The following is an 18,606-nucleotide window of genomic DNA, read 5'->3' on the forward strand; positions in this document are numbered from 1 at the left end:
TGATGGTCTTCTACTATCTGACAGTGATGAAGAATTGGACTTAGTGCTTGTTCAGTTACAGAAGAGGTTTCAAATTACCATAATTGAAGATCCAAAGTACTTTGTGGGCTTGCAAATTGAGCGACTTAAAGATGACTCAATATTCATCCATCAGTCAAAGTACATTCATCAAATTGTTCATAAATTTGGACAAGAAGATTCAAATCCTGTCTCGGTACCTGCAGATCCTAATTCCAGTTTAAGCAAGGATCTTGGCAAACCAATAGAAAATATTCCTTATAGAGAAGCAGTAGGATCACTGATGTTTTTGGCAATTGTGATATAGACACAAGACGTTCTACAACAGGCTATGTTTTCTTAATCAACAACAGTGCTGTAACATGGAAAAGCCAGAAGCAGAAGTGTGTGAGCTTGTCCACTACAGAAGCTGAGTATGTGGCAGCCTCAACAGCCTCCAGAGAAGCCATATGGTTGAAAAATCTACTAGAAGCCCTTGGTGAAAACATAATTTTGCCCGTTAATATGTATGTCGACAATCAAAGTGCTCTAAAACTTATTAAAAATCCAGTGTTTCATCCACGCACAAAACATATCGACATAAAATTTCATTTTGTTCGGGATCAATATGTTTTAGGTTTAATTAATTTTCAATATGTTTCAACCAATGATCAAACAGCAGATGGTTTCACCAAAGCATTGTCAGTAATCAAATTTAAGAGATTTGTAAGTCAGTTAGGTATTAAGTGCTTCTTAGATTTACTAAAAATTAAGTAGTATGTTACAACTGTTTATTTTACGTGGGAGTGTTGGGTTTATAAAATAACCTGTTGTAACAGTGGCAACATTGTACAGGTTGACAAGCAACGCCACCTAAAATAGTTGATGTTCGAATGTTCTAGAATACGTGTGTCGGTCGGTCGGTTGTATTACAATATTGTTCACCTTCCTTTTAGTATTAATACAAGTTTATTAGTTAGTTAAATAAACGTGTTTTACTGTCCAAGATCCAACCACCCCAATACAAGTTGCCAGGCTGTTCTTCAAAAACACATGTTTATTGTGTAAAATGTGAAGTACATTTGTGCTGCTTTAAGGGTAATAACTGTTTTTATAAGTTTCATAACAAATAAGAGTTTTAATAAATAAAATGTCCTCAACGTATATGTATATGAATTTTCCACTTAGACATATTGTCCTTCGTCGACGACACGACGTCACGGCGGTAGGAAACTAATTAAAATGAATATTTTTTCCTCAAAACGCCAAATTTTTTCAAAATGTTTTCAGAAGGGTCATGACTGAAAGGGTTAATATACCGTACTAGTCGTGACCCGACGTCCAATCGACTCAAATTTGTATTCCCCAAAATAGTGCAAATACGAGTAGAAATGCCGTCACCCCAACGTCGGTACCTGACGTTGCGTCGGTTAATCGAACGTTGGCTCGACGTCCAAATGCCGTTTGGGCATTATGGATAGTTCTTAGAAAACACACGTGATTAGCATTAATTCTTCGATATAAATAGGAGCTGAGCAGACACAAAAAGTTAAATTTGCTGTAGGATATTAATCAGTTGGAATATAAACTGTACGTTAGATAGATATGAATGACTGATTGCTGGTCCTTGTTCACTCCCAATGTCAACTTCAGCACAGTTACTCAGTTCGCCATGCGTAGATTGACATTTAAAGGAATGACAATATTTCTAATAATTCATTTCAATCATTTAGTTCGAAATTAAATGAAAATTATTCGGCCAGATATTGTGGATAGAACAATGCTGCATATGGCATAACAGCAAATCGAAATCGCAAATAAAACTACACACCACCCGCGCACCAATCTTTAGTTTATTATTAAAAAAAAATCCAAGATTGACCTGGATGACTTTTTTTTTGCTTCTCGGTTCACTGTATAGTGAGTATATCTGAAACAAAAAAAATATATTACCACGAGTGTTTTAAGTTTTAACTAGGTTTTAACCAATGTTAGCTGAAGCTGGATTTTATATTGTAGCATAGAATCAGTATAAAAATTCATTATACATTGAATGGTAATCTAGCACACATGTGGTCTATTTCTGACCATAAACAAGTTTAGAAACGTATGAAAATTATACGCAAAGTTGCGAAGAAGGTATTTACCATACACATCTGTACGCATATTTTCGTATACGTAACTGAACGTATAATGTCAGAAAGTTACTGACTTTAAAAAAAAATTAGATTTTATGCAAAACACGTATTTGTCAGCGCACGAGAAAACCCACCAGTTAAAAACAGCGCACGGGCAATGGGCACTTTCCAGCGTCCTCAAGGAAAAGGTACATTTGTGTCAAACGAATCAACCAAAAAATAGATAGTTTTCAGACTAGTAAGAATAATGAAAAAAACCTTTCCTATTCAGGTGCGGTAAATGCACTTTTACACACTTATTGTGACACTTAAGTGACAAACTGTCTTTAGACTTTTACTGGTGGCACTTTTCGTCCATAGGGAAGAAAAGTTTTATATTGAACACCCTGTTTCTATTCTTTTTTTTAAATTATCGCAAGAAGGCTAGTAATTATTCTAAATACTTCCCTATACCTATTTTGCACCGTTTCCTAGATGTTCCATAAAAATGGTGGCTTTGTCAGCAAAACGGTAGTCTAAACATTAATCAAATTCTCAAGTCCTGAAAGGCTTGCCGATGTGACCCTTTGTCCTCAGTTAGACAATACTACAAATGGTTGAAAAACCCAGAGACAGAAAATGAAAAAAACTTACCGGACCTACAGACAAATATAAAAACTGCCAAAAGTTGTTTTTTTATTAAATGGATTTATCGGTGTTGTATGGTTTGTAATAAAATAATATTAAACCTAGAACAAATCCATGTATACATTTCCTTTACCTAACTTCAACCGTTTCTGACTTATTAACAGTTTTTCCTTAAATGGTGCATACAATCGTAATCCATACCAATCTGAATACGGACACCTGCTTGGCCTTAATGACTAGTTGTCGTTTCTATAACTACAACATGTTCTGACAGATATTTGTCAAATACAAAACTAGTTGAAACTTAGCACAAGCAGGGGTCCGTATTCAGATTAGTATGGATTACGATTTTATACGCACTTTAAAGAAAAAGTGTTATTAAGTCAGAAACGGTTGAAGTTAGGTAGAGGAAGAGTACACATAGATTTGTTCTAAGTTTAATGTTCTTTTTTTCACCCTGTAATTTTTTGTCATTTTCCGTCTCTGGGCTTTTCAACCATGTGGAATTGTCTGAGGACAAAAGATCACATCAGCAAACCTTTCAGGACTTGAAAATTTAATAAATGTTCTAATTATCTAAGAAACGGTGCAAGATAGGGAATAGGATAGGATAGCGAAGTATTAACATTAATTACTAGCCTTCTTGCGAGGAATTCAAAAATGAGATTAGAAACAATGTATTCCATTTGAAAATCAAAAGTTGGTGTCCAAAAACGTCCAAAATATTTTAGATAGAGAGTTTGGACCCAACCTAGGCTACACGCCAAATTTCAACAAAATATATTAAGTCGTTCTCTAGATACTTCTAATATACCATCAGCGTAAATCACCCTGTATATTACATATTATATTAAAAATAGACATTTTTTAAAATTATATTTGATTATGAATTTCATTTAAAAGTAGAAAGTTATGTCAATTCTTGAGAAAACTAAACGTAGTAGCTAAAAACTAAGCACGAAACTGAAATCACATCGAAAAAGTGCTTTAAAAATGTTTGTGTTTCACTCCGATATTTTAATAAACAAAAAAGTTGGGTAAAGTTTTCAAAATATGTAAAATTCGAAAAACGGCCTTTAGCGCCGCAAACTGACAAGCTATCGAAATACGGTTTTTGCTATAACACCGTATCTAGCTGGACAATAGGGTTTTCCTGTCAAAACACTCTAAATCCGGACACCCTGTACAGGTGAATCAATGATAAAGTTCATTATCTCGTTTGATTTGAGAAATAGAAAAATAATGTTAAATACAAAAGTTTTAGAGAATATTGATATTTATAGTTTAAAATTACTTTTGGTTATACAGGTTCATAAAGACATGACAGAAAACACTAGTTTTTTTTAAATATACCCTTTTTTTAATGGACGATAACGAATGCAAAATCGTTCAATATTGAGTCCCATTAATGCATGATTTTTTAATTGTTTTACTTCAAATACGCTCATAGTATAGTTCTATCCCTTTTTATTTGTATGAAACAAAGAGAAATAAACACACATTATTTAGTTGACATCCACTATTACTGACAGAACTAACTGTCATTGTCATTGTCAAGGGTGCCTTGGATTTACTGACAATTAGGTTTTTTCAAACTTTGTAGGATTATAAACATTTATTATAAACTACAGTTAACGGAAAAATGTTGTAAACAACTTTTATATTAATAAGCGATTAATAATCTTAATGTTAAACCATTTCGATTATTAATCGCTTTCATTAATACACTCGTTATTTAAAAACTTAAAACTTGTCTGTTAATAATGTCAGATTATTTAATTTTTAATTTTTTCATCCAAATATAACTTTTTACTATGATGTAAAATTGACTGTATTGCCGTTGTTTCTAAAAAGAATACTCATATTTGGTACGAACGTTCTACAGGAACGATAAAAATGATTTATGTAAATAAACTTGCATTAGATGCTACAGGACGTTCAATTTTTTAAAATGTATTTTGATTAATTCAGTTTAAGAAATTTCGACTTTTATAAATGGAACACCCTGTACATTATTTATTTTGTCTGATAGGTTTTACGAAACACTTGAACTTTTATTAAGTATGTCATATACCTAATTTGAGTAGATTGCAATTTATTTATGGTTTTTAATTTTTACCTTCGATTTTTGTGTTCTTCACTAAACTAAGTTTATAACTAGCTTACGACAAACTAAAAATGCAGGTGTTGTCAACCGTTGGTAAGCTACAGCATATTCCAAACATCAAATTAATTCAATTTAGCTTGTCCTATACCCTAGTTAATAAGTTAATATTAAGAAAGATACAGGGTGTGAAAGTCAAAATTTTGTTCTTGTTTTTTTATCATATCACCTAGGTCTTTTGATATAAGTTACTGAAAATGTGTATAAGGGGGTTTTGACAGCCGGTAAATATGATGCTTTCATCTATTTGCAGTAGTTGATAGGGGGCGCTACCTGCAGCTTTTTCAGCTGCTTAAAATGACTAATACTTTTTTCTACGCCACTGAAACGGACACATTTCAAAATATGATTCTAATATGTTTTCTACGTGAAAAAGGTATACTTGTTTTAAGTCTTAAAAGTTGACCGTTTTTGAGATATCCAATATTTTGATATTGCATGTAGCAACTTTCAAATTAGTAAATATTTATTTTATGAAAGTAAGTTTTTATTTTGCCTTTATAGAATACTTGTTGTCCAAAAGAAACCTTTTTTTAATGTTAATACCTTAATTTCCAGTGGTTGGTGGTGTAAGTTGTTTCACCAAATTCACTGAAAATACGATGAATTTTTCATTTATTTTTAGCAATCTTTTTGTTGTGTGATTTAGCTAAAAGGTATTCCAATTCGTTTTTTTAAGGTTTGTATGAATTACCTAAATGTACTTTACCGTTTAACCATTTAACCGTATTAGCAATGCAATATTAAAACATTAAATATCTCGAAAACGGTCAACATGTAAGATCTAAAACTAGTATACTTTTTTTAAATAGAAAACATATTAGAATAATATTTTGAATTCGTATGTCCGTTTCAGTGCGTAAAAAAAAGTTTAAGTCCTTTTAAGAAGCTGAAATGGTTGCAGATAGCTACTGCCTAATAGTAGTAGTAATGATGTAGCTCTATGTCCCATTACTTATGGTCCACCCTATACAGGGTTATTCACGTTATTCGACACGAAAGATTGCGACTAAACTATTCACTTTCAAAAAAGTTTTGATTCTGGGATGGATAATAGACCTATTGAAGGTATCTTTTAAAAATATTTTCAAGATGTACCGGTTGTCCCAAATGCAGAAAAAGTATCAAAGTCATATTTTTTCAAATGGAACACCTGGTATATTACTTTATTTTCAGAATCTACGTTGAAAATAAAAATTAGTTTAATTGTTTGATAGGTCTAAACTTCACAGTTTCTCAGATATTCCTTAATTTGTAAAAATGTAGAACAGATATTAACATTTAAACATTCAAACTTCCTTTGAAATTTATTGACCAAAATTGGTTTGGGGATAACAGATTAAGTTTTATGATCCAAAAGTGATAAATTGTCTAGCTCATATAGGGGATCTCAAAAAATTTAATCAAAAACTAAAATTTTGAAGTAGTATAAACTTGTCAAAATCAAATGGAACCCTACCAATTTTATGGTTACGGTATATGCAAAATTTAATTACCTATCGAAAATTATTAAGGTTTCATACCGCTAATTGTTAACGTTTTCTTGGAAAATCGACATTTCTTAAACTAGAGCTGACTTTTACTGATTTTTGATATCGTTCAAAGATCACTTGCTATCTTTTCCAATTACATACCTATCGTTCTAATCTAAGTAAAGCTTAGAATAAAATAGTGGCTTAATACTTTGTAAATTTGCTATACAAGTTACAAAAATAATTCATAAAAATGTTTAAAACGGCGACAATTCGACTACAAACACAAAAATACCTACTCCGTTTTTGAGTCCTTCAGCAACATTATTAAGTATCTTAATGGATATACTCCTAAAAATTTCTTTCTAATTCGCTAATCTGTGGTCATTTCTCAAGGGTATCAAAAATCACTCAAAATCGGTGAGAGTTCGAGGAATGTTGACTTTCCAAGAAAACGCGAACAGTTAGCCATAGGAGATCTCAATAATTTTCGATAGATAATTAAATTTTGCATCTACTTTAACCATAAAACAGGTGGTGTTCAATCGGTAAAGTTTAAAGGAAGCAATTATTGGGTAAAAATTTTGAGACATCCTGTATGAGCTAGATAATTTCTCACCCATGGATTCTAAAACTTGATCATTTAGCAGTTCCCAAGCCAATTTTGATTGATAAAAATCGTAGATTCTGAAAATGAAATAAAATACTTACACTACTTATTTTTGACACTTGATTTAACCTTGTGCCGAAAGTTTCAAATTGATTTTCTAAGGTCAGGAGACTGTTTTCTCCAAACTCTGACCAACAAAAAATATTTTTTGTACGGTTGTCTGAAATTACGGGCTATATTTTGTCTTTTGCACGAATCTTTCTAACTGTCATAGTAACCAAGTTAGCACGTGTCAAATAAAGACACTTATCATTTAAAAGAAACAGTTGAAAAATTTGTAATTCAAATTTAGACAGGTTGAAAATGGTGAGGTTTTGTTTTTTGTTTATCAATCCCAATCCTCTGACCGGTTTCGCCGTATTACGGCTCATCAGAGAGGCTATAGGGCTTGATAACCAAAGAACAAAACCTTCGTTCCAGTATAGTCAACTGGATGCCAGAAATGATAGTTGTGTGCAACAATCAGCTGATCCAGTTGACTATACTGGAACGAAGGTTTTGTTCTTTGGTTATCAAGCCCTATATGTCACCAGATGTTGCACACAACTATCAAATTTAGACAGTAATAAAAGCCTGGTTTATAAAACAAAATTTAAATTTAGTAGTAAATTTAAATTTAGCTGTAACTTTAAAAAAATATGGTGTTTATAAAAGAAATATTTCAAGTCTTAAATCAATGACTGCTAAACGTCAAAGTTGTCATTTGCGCTCATTTGACATAGGTCAACTCTCAAAAATATTAAGTGACATTCGGGATTCCCACATACCCAGTGTTGTGATTTTGGAATACACAAACACAAAAATTGAAATTGGAAAAACCAAATATTACTAGGCTTCAGTTTAACCGTTTAACCGTAATTTTTAGCTGCCAGGAAAAACCATAACCAAATATTCAAATTAAAAACACAAATCAGCTGATTGTGTCATTGGAGAAGCTTGCGCAGTAGCAAGATGATTTAACTTTAGCGTTAACTTTAAGAGAATTTAGAATTTTATGTAAATCCAAGGTCACTAGATACAGCTAAATTTAAGGTTAAAGTTAAATTTCATTTATGAACGTCTTGATTTAAAACCACTAGTCTTATTCTTAAAGTTAATACTAAATTTAATGCTAAATTTAAATTTTGTTTTATAAACCAGGCTAAAATTGTAAGAACTAGGTCACATGACTTGATAATTCAAGTTTTGAGCTTGCAACATTGTAAAAGCCAGTTGACATTGTTACAAACAGTAACATGAAGTTCAAAACGCAATTTAAACTTTGAAAAATGGTAAATTAAATTTAAACAGTTGTTAAAACTTAAATTGCAAAATACACGTTATGTGACGTTGAAAATGCAATTCTGCATGTTATTGCAACACTGTAAAGGCCAGTTGACAACTGTCAATATTAGTCACGTGACCTTTAAAATGTGGTTTAAAATTAAAAAATTTGGCAAATTACATTTTGACTATTTTAGACAGTTGTACAAGCTGAAAATGCAAGAGACACATCACGTGACTTTGATTATGTCATTTTAGAGCTTGCAACACTGTCCAAGCCAACTGACACCTGTCAAAAACAGTCACATGACTTTAAAATGTAATTTAAATGTTGATCATTTGGTAAATTAAGTTTAGACAGTTGTAAAAGCTGAAATTGTAAAATAAACATTTTGTGAAGTTACAATAATACAATTTTGAGCATGCAACACTGTAAAAACCAGTTGACACCTGTTAAAAAGCAGTCACGTGACCTTAAAAATGTTGAAAAATTGGTAAATTTTTATAATAATTTGTAATGAATTATTGTTTCAACTCAATATCATGTAAAAAAAATTTAGTATAATAATTACTTGTGCCTATGCTGTTATGTTCAATTTTTAGTCAATTTTGTTATATTAATAAACTACATTTTGAAATACACAATACCTCAAAATACTCTCAAATGCCTTATAAATATCTCAAAATATCTTGTAATACCTCACAATGCTTTGTAGTAACGGAAAAGTGCCTCATAATACCTTGAATTACCTCGAGTGTGTACACCAAATTACCTGGGCATTCTACCCCTCGGTTGATATGGAGAATAAGTAAATTTATTAATACTACAACTAAAAACTTGGGTAAACCCTGCCTCATATACTACATATAATACATATTAACTCAAGGTTGAACAATGCAGTCTACAAAGTGTACAATGATGATTATTGTTTTAAAGGTAAAACCCGAGGGGTAAACCACTGGGGCATTATAGTGTACAAACTGTAAGAATTAGTGGGCATTACTTGGGCATTCAATTAGTATTATTAATAAAATTGAAAAAATATCATACAATATTTCTTTCTATACATCTACCATTGAAATATAAAATGAAATTAATAAAGTTTGGTAATTTCAATGAAATCCATTGAAAAACAAGGAAAAATTATGAATTTTGTAATTTTACTTTGAAAAATTTTGACTGTCTCTAGCGGCGAAACCGTACAACAAATCAATCAACTTTTATACCTCAATAGAAAGCTAATTTTATTAGCTGTCCGCTGACATATAAAAGCTTATACAGTGTGGAACAGCCAAATGGAATAAATTCGATAACGAATAAATGAGAGCGTGTTGCGAAAAACGCTTGGACACGTCGATTTGTATTTTTAGATGCGCATTTAAAAAAAAAATTAAATTATGTAGAGGCTGTGTCCTGTGACAGTGGCCGATACCAACTTTGTTATTTTAAATACAACCCCCTGTATATTATTAGTTTTTTGGATTCTTCAGAAAATTCTAGACATAATTCATGTACAATGTCCCATACCTATCTTCAACTGTTTCGGAAATATTAAGTGTTTTCAGATATATTACAAAAATTAACATTAAAAAAAGAAAATTATTTTATTTCACAAATTCGCTACATTACACTCAATACTTATTTTCGCAAACATTTTGACCATCTCTTACATTGATATTAATGTTTTTTTTTTTTTACATTATTTGTGAAATAAAATAAGTTTCTTTTTTTAATGTTAATTTTTGTAATACATCTGAAAACACTTAATATTTCGAAACAGTTGAAGATAGGTATGGGACATTGTACATGAATTATGTCTAGAATTTTCTGAAGAATCCAATAAACTATTATATACAGGGGGTTGTATTTAAAATAAGAAAGTTGGTAACGGCCACTGTCACAGGACACACCCTCTACATAATTTTATTTTTTTTTAAATGCGCATCTAAAAATACAAATCGACGTGTCCAAGCGTTTTTCGCAACACGCTCTCATTTATTCGTTATCGAATTTATTCCATTTGGCTGTTCCACACTGTATAAAGTGTAGCAAATAAGCTAGTTATTAACGATTGAACAAAAAAATGCACCAAAAAAGTCATGAAAAATGAATCAATTTTGACGCCCTCTAGTGGCCAAACCGTCCAACCTATTAACCCCGGTTGGGGTATTTTTAGAAAGCTCATTTTATTGGCTATCCATTGACGTATAAAAATTTACCAAAAGTAGTGCAATTAAGCGAGTTTTTGAGGATTAAACAAAAGGATGCACCAAAAAAGTGATAAAAAAATTGGTCAAATTTGACGCGCTCTAGCGACCAAACCATCTAACCTGTCAACCCAAATAGGGATATTTTTAGAAAGCTCATTTCATTGGCTGTCCATTGACGTATAAAAATCTACCAAAGATAGTGCAATTACACGAGTTTTTAAGAATTAAACAAAAAGACACCCCACGCGGGCAAACGATTAACCAATCGATTTTTATACGTCAATGGGAAGCTCATTTCATTGGCTGTCCATAGACATATAAAAGTATATACAAAGTGCTACAAATACACGTGTGTTATTTACGATTTAGTGACAGGATGCGCCACAAGCATTTTTTGACTGGTTAAAGGCTAATTTGACTATAGAAAATTAAGGAAACACGATCAAGTGACTTACTAGATCTACCACAAAGTACAGCTTGGAAATTTTTTGAAAAACTGTTTTTGCAAATGACAATTTTTGTAAGGGTCAAATTTGCCTGAAACACCGCCACTATCCTAATGGGTTTTGCGTTATGTTGGTCAATTAGTAAAAGCGAAAATCGACCTTAATGATTGTATTTCTACAGTTTTGCTACTACTCTAAATTTGGCAATAATTGTGCTAAGTTTGTGCCAAATATAAGGGCCATACCTGCCTGATTAAAAAAAAATCTTAAGATATTAAAGCGGTAACAGTCAAGAAAAACATTTAGTTAGCTTTGGAGCCCTCTGGCGGCCAAACAAAGCAACCTATCAACACAGACGACCATATTATTTTAAAGCCCATTTTATTTTCTATCCATTGACATATAAAAGTCTATACAAAGTGTTGTGTGTGACAATAAAGGCAGTTTTGACTAAGGTTGACAACTATTACTTTAACCTTGATTAATTCGGTTATTTTGACAGTTACAGGGTGGTTCAATGTATCAATTTAAAAAATGATTTTTTGAAATAAGTGGCGTAGTACAAACTTTTTTAATTTTGAACAGAGAATCAGACAGAATTATAAGAATGTGTTCCATTAACAGAAAAACTGACTTTCTGTCCTTTTTTAGAACTGATTTTTTGACCACAATGTATTATATATTTTGACATTTTTCTGCAGATGATATATAATAGATATATGATGATAAATATCATGATAAATATCATGATATATATCTTGATATTTACAGCTTGATATATATCCGATATATTCGATATTTTTATTAATTGAATAAAAATGAATAAAAACCGGTTTCAGTTATTCAAAGCATCAAAAAATTATTATATTAAGTATCAAGAATATTAAGTAAGCTTTACTGAACGATGACAAAGTTTGGTTTTCTAATTTGTCTGAAATTAGTAAAGCTGTTACTGTTCGAGATGCATGGAAAAGGTACATTTTCGAGAAATAGTCTGTGAATCTTACAATCAGTCGAGAAATAGATAGTTTTCAGAGTCGCATAATAAAAAGTTTTTTTTTTTGTATAGAAATAATATAAGTTATTATAAAAGGATTTGTGTTAAAACAAAATATAGCTTAAGTAAGCATAAAACAAAACAATTTTTTTAGTTTTTTATATTTTTTATAGCTAAGTATATAAAGATTGAAAATGATATATATCGGATATATATCTGATATATATCATGTGATATGATATTTATACAGTGTGACCCATTTAGAATGGAAACACCCCTATAAAATTTTAGGTTATTAACCGATTTCAATGATTTTTTTTTTGAAATAATTAGGAATGAAATGTCTATTACGGGAGAAAATTTTAAATATTTATTTCAGTTTTCAGGTCATATTACGATACTTTTTCTGGATAGAAAATGCAGATTTTTATTAGCGATTTTTTTATTGAAAAAATTACTACGCCACTGGATCTATAGTGCTTTCAAATTTTTTTTCAAAATCAGCATTTTTTTTTTTTTTTTAAAATTTGGTCACAGCTATTTGTACACAGTGGCGTAGTAATTTTTTCAATAAAAAAATCGCTAATAAAAATCTGCATTTTCTATCAAGAAAAAGTATCGTAATATGACCTGAAAACTGAAATAAATATTTAAAATTTTCTCCCGTAATAGACATTTCATTCCTAATTATTTCAAAAAAAAAAATCATTGAAATCGGTTAATAACCTAAAATTTTATAGGGGTGTTTCCATTCTAAATGGGTCACACTGTATAAATATCATGATATTTTCAAACCCTGTTTTTCTGCACCCGTTCCTAGAACAAACCTTGTCTAACATGACAAAACACAAAAACCAAGAAAAAAATCTTTCCTGATATGTATAAATTAAAAATGTTTTGGAGACCAAAAATATCAAACTCTACATAAAATGGTAAATATCTCAGAAACGGATACAGATAGGTATATGACATTAATACACAAATTATGTCTAGAATTTGATGTAGAATACAAAAATTAAAAAGTATACAGGGTCTCATTTAAAATAAGCAGCAGTTGATACCTACTTCCAGTTAAATCGTTGCATGCATATTTTCTTATTTTTCCTTTTTTTAATTAAAAAAGTTTTTTTTAGACTCTCATCCAGTTGTGATAATTCAGGAAGTCAGGTTAGGTTAATTATTAGGAATTACTGGGCATTACAAGAAATTAGTGGGCATTACTGGCATATTACGAATTAGTGTACAAAATTTTACTCAGCAGTTTACCCCTCGGTAAAACCATAATGAAAACTGCATTGCTTTTTATTTTAATGTTACTATCATTAAAATCAGTTAACTCACCTTAAAACTTGCTTTTTAATCCACTGTTGTACTTAATGTAGATAGTTTAAAATATTGCACAGGATTTTATTCCTCTTCAACTTGACTTGATTGCAGTCGCTGGGAAATGTAGTCACTTTCTTCATAAAAGTTGTGCTTTTTTCATCCACATGGAAAAGTAGTGATGTATGCAGCATATACCAGTTGCAGATCTGTAAGACTAGCCTAATTAGTTACTAGAACCACCCTTAAAAAATGTTAGTACAAAAATGTTTAGTAATGATGCATCAGCATGGTTTATTACATAGGTTTTTTTGACATAACAAGTGACAAGCTGACAAGTGGGAATTTTACTTGACAACACAACAGATCCAAGAGGGCGGCCCTATCAGCAAAACCTGTTTCCTCAAAGCGATACGTCGCGTGACGTCACAGTGGATGCTCGGCTGCACAGTATGAAATTAAAACCAATGGGTTATTCTTTACAAGTCCACCTCCACTGAGTGAAGGTATTACTTTCCTTCTGACAAAGTATTAAATTATACTATAAAGTGGTAAGCATGAATAATCAATATATCTAAAAATTCAGCTTTATTAAGTACTAATTGACAAATGATAATTATCACCAAAATAACAACATCCCTGAAGGGGACTTATTGACACTGGCGAATAAATTTAATAAATATTTTATAACGTGCTCAAATGGGTCACAGTTCAATACTTTCCAGAACACATGTCCTGACTTTTCTGCAATTTTATCTATCTACTTACCTCCGATAACTACGAATGAAATACTCAAAATTGTGAAACAATTCTAAAATAAGAACAGCTCTGGTGAAGACGAGGTACCAATTTTCCTGCTAAAAAAATGTATAAATGAAATATGCTCCCCTCTGCAACATATAATAAACATGTCCATAAAAAATGGCTTATTTCCTGAAGATGTAAAACATTCCGTAGTTACCCCGATCTTTAAGAAAGGAAACAAAGAAATGGTATCAAACTACCGCCCTATCAGTGTCCAATCATCGTTTGTCAAACTATTTGAAAAAGCCATGTACACTAGAGTAATGCTGTATCTATCTAGCAATAATTTACTAAATAATTTTCAACATGGTTTTATGAAGGAAAGATCAATAGATACCGCACTTTATGAATTTATTGAACCTACAATGGAGGCTTTGGAGAGGGGCGAGAAGGTCTGTGGACTTTTTCTAGACCTCTCAAAGAAAAGCTGAAAAAATACGGAATAGGATAATGTTGTGTTTCTCTTGAAGAACTTTGTATATACACATACACATAGAGAGGTGGTTTAGTCAGAACCATCTTACTGTAAATATGGATAAAACCCAGTATATCATTTTCAAAACGAGTAATAATTTGGTGGAACTTCCAGAAAGCATAACTCTCAAGACTAGACAAGACTTTTTTGACGTCACAATGACGTAATTTGACAATTGGCCAAATTATGGTTTTGCCAAATTACGTCATCGTAACGTCAAAAATGCTCTGCTCGCTCCCATGGAGCTCGAAAACGAATGCGACTTAAGCATCCACGAGTTTGGTCACCAAATTTTTTTTTTGCTACCATGTCATATAGAAACTGGGGTTCACCAAATTGTCAAGATTTTAATCTTTTACTTAATTAATTAATTAATAATGATAATAATAATAAACTTTATTGGCCAACAAAATGATATACAAATCACAAAGCAACGTCAACGTACAAATGGTGTCTGTAACACCTTTACAAATAATCTTAAGATCTAAACTATGGTCTGATGAAGCTCTATTTCATTTTAGGTTAAATACATGTATAACGTTACAAAACATGCAGTAGATGTACCAACCAGTATACAATAATAAAAGACACCAGCAGTAATAAAAGTAAAATACACTTATGATATGAAAATACATAAATAAAATAAATAGTAAAATTAAAACAATAAAACTGTTTTTGTTTTAAAACGAACGAACAGCGGCGGCAGCATTTTGTACGCTTTTTTAGCCCTGTATGATGGACTTCTCTCAAAAAAGGTTGACCTGTGTTGAGGGATGCGTGGTTCACTTGCACCTCTAGTCTCAATTGACATTCCTAGGGCGTAATGATCACAGTTCTTAGGAAACAAATGAGGGTTCTTTCTCATAAACATTACCAGGGAGAAAAAGTATAAAGATGGGGCGGTAAGTACATCAAGCCTATCATAGTAAGGCATGCAGCTTGTCCTGGGTTTAAGGTTAAAAATCACACGAGTAATGCGTTTTTGTGCAACAAACACTGATGCGCTGCTACTAGAAGCACCCCAGAACAAGACAGTGTAGGTGATCAATGACTGGATACAAGAAAGATAGAATGTCCGGATTGATTGGATAGTGAGAACATCTCGAAGTCTGCGTAAAAGAGCACAACCGCTGCACAATCTAGATACGAGTATCTGACAGTTGATCTCCCAACCAAACTGTCAGTCCATCGTGGCTCCCAGAAACTTTATGCTCTCACTTACTGGGGTGGCCTTGCCATGAGAGGGGACATAAAGTGAATAATTTGGTTTACTTTTACTAAAGTTAATCAAACCAGTTTTTTGTAGGTTTAGTTTTAAGCAATTGTCTGAGCACCAGTTTTCCATATCTTGGATGACCAACGAACACGCCGCAAACAAGGCATTCTCAGAGAGATCTGCCAATACAACGGACGTATCGTCGGCATATTGGCAGACCATATTCCCATTCAACCGCTCCGCAAAAAAGTAGCGGACCCAAAATGGATCCCTGTGGTATTCCTTGAGAAATATCTCTCGGCCGTGATATGTACGATTCGCTATTTTGTGTCACGCAGACCGCTTGTCTTCTGTTCTGCAAATAATATTCGAGCAAATTAGAACAGATGCCTCGTATACCGTAGTTTGCCAGTTTTTCTATTAAAAGGGCATGGTTGATACTGTCAAATGCCTTTGACAGATCAAAATATATTCCAGCAATTTTAATATGTTTGTCAAGGTTTTCCATTATATAAGTAACTGTATTATACCGGGTGTAACATTTAACTTGAGACATCTCAATATCTCGAAAAATAAGCACTTTTCGAAAAAATGTTTAGTATCAAAGTTGTATTATTGCGCGGGGGAAAATACATTGATGACAAAATTTGTATTCCTCTGCCCCTCCATGTGGGGGGGAAGGGGGGTAACTTTGATTTTTTAAATGGCACCCCCAATTTTTTATTGCAGATTCAGATTCTGCGGCTAAAAACACGTGAAATTTGTTTAAAACATTTTTTTGTATTAACGATAGATGGCGCTATAAACGACAAAATTTAATTTACACTTTTTAATTAAATTTGTTTTTTTTGCGCTCATGGCTTACCGGAATGTTTGGTAAAATCTGCTTGAAATATATAACAAAAAATAATATACAAAAAAAAGGGTAAAAAAGGTTTTTTTTGGTTGAAACGTTAAAAAAAAGAAATAACTTGCAGAAACCCTTAATGTTAATCAGTTCGTTTTATTTTGGTATTAATACTTTTTGTTTTTGTTTATGGAGAAGCTGGCAGGCGTATTGATAATGCTGTCAATCTCTATGCTCAGCGTTTTCCGGACAAAGTGCGGTCCCGAGCAGAAGAAAAGAACACGTAGAGCTACAATTTGTGGCGCAGACAATCAAGCAGCAGTCCTTGGTGCTGTGGCTTATGTTAATCCCCAGTCAAGCACACGAGAAGTGCACTGCAATCACGGTATTTCTCATATGAGTGTGTGGAGAATGCTGAAGATGCACAAGTTTCTTCCTTATCACATCTCTTAACACCAAGGCCTCCATGGATATTCGTTGGTTAGATCACCAGATCTCACTTCGCCAGATTTCTTTCTATGGGGCTATCTTAAAGACAAAGTTTATAAACAAATACCAACGACACGTGAAGATATGATTGTGCGAATCAGAAATGCTTGTGCCGAAATTCCACCAGACGTACTTCTCAGTTGTGTTCGGTCGTTCGAAATACGAATTGATAAGTGTATTGAGGTTGAAGGCCATTATTTTGAGCACTTACTTACTTAAAAACTCGCTGTAAAGAGTTTAATTAAATTTTGTCATTTAAAAAATTTAATTTTTTTTTTAAATTAAATTTTGTCGTTTATAGCGCCATCTATCGTTAATACAAAAAAATGTTTTAAAAAAATTATTCCACGTGTTTTAGCCGCAGAATCTGAATCTGCAATAAAAAATTGGGGGTGCCATTTAAAAAATCAAAGTTACCCCCCTTTCCCCCCACATGGAGGGACAGAGGAATACAAATTTTGTCTCTGTTTGAATAATACAACTTTGATACTCAACATTTTTTCAAAAAGTGCTTATTTTTCGAGATATTGAGATGTCTCAAGTTAAATGTTACACCCGGTATATGGCCAACTCTGTTGATCTACGAGGTAGGAATCCATATTGGTGTTTTGAAAGAATACTCAAAGTATCAAAATCGTTCGAAACGATCTTTTGTTCGAAAGAGAGGGCCGAAAAGACACCGGTCATTGCATTCTTCAAGCAATCCAGAAAATGGCCCTCACAAAAAGACTCATTAATTATATCAGATAATGGTTGGGAAATGGACTGCGCTATGTACAGGGTGATTGATTGAATTTTGACCACCCCCTTAACTTCCTTGATTTTGATTTTAGCCTAAACCGTTAAATACAAAACTAGTAGATATTTAGGTCTACTTTATTCTTAGCTAAACAGTTATTATACAGGGCGCCGCTGCGGAACCAGATGAATATCGATACAGACATTTTACATCAATTAGGCCTAAAATTTGACGTAGAATGCAAATATCGGATAAAAAGTTGGTCATTGTGTTTAAAAAAACATGTTTGGTTCGTTACTAAAATTTGGGACACCCGGTATAATAACTGTTTATCTAAGAATAAAATAGACCTAAATATCTTCTTGTTTCGTATTTAACGTTTTTTGCTAAAATCAAAATTAAAGAAGTTAAGAGGGTGGTCAAAATTCAATCAATAAAGGACGCTGCTGCGGAAACAGTTGAATATCGATACAGACATTTTACATAAATTAGGCCTAGAATTTGGTGTAGAATTCAAATATCGGATAAAAAGTTGGTCATTGCATTTAAAAAAACATAAGTTTGGTTTGTTACTCAAATTTGGGACACCCTGTATAATAACTGTTTATCTAAAAATAACGTAGTAGTAGTAGACCTAAATATCTACTAGTTTTGTATTTAACGTTTTTTGCTAATATCAAAATTAAGAAAGTTAAGGGGGTAGTCAAAATTCAATCAATCACCCTGTA

General features: G+C 32.2%; 1 long non-coding RNA gene across 1 annotated transcript; it reads right to left on the reverse strand.

The window, feature by feature from the left end:
• Window positions 1-1,829: 1,829 nt before the first annotated feature.
• LOC145734852 (uncharacterized) lies at window positions 1,830-13,601 on the reverse strand. Its single transcript, XR_014179525.1, has 2 exons — window positions 13,327-13,601; window positions 1,830-1,927 (listed from the first exon to the last, which is right to left on the reverse strand). It is a non-coding gene; the product is annotated as an uncharacterized LOC145734852 (long non-coding RNA).
• Window positions 13,602-18,606: the final 5,005 nt, after the last annotated feature.

This window comes from Ips typographus, linkage group LG10, assembly GCF_016097725.1.
Source record: "Ips typographus isolate SLU linkage group LG10, UJ_Ityp_2.0, whole genome shotgun sequence".
NCBI lineage: Eukaryota > Metazoa > Arthropoda > Insecta > Coleoptera > Curculionidae > Ips > Ips typographus.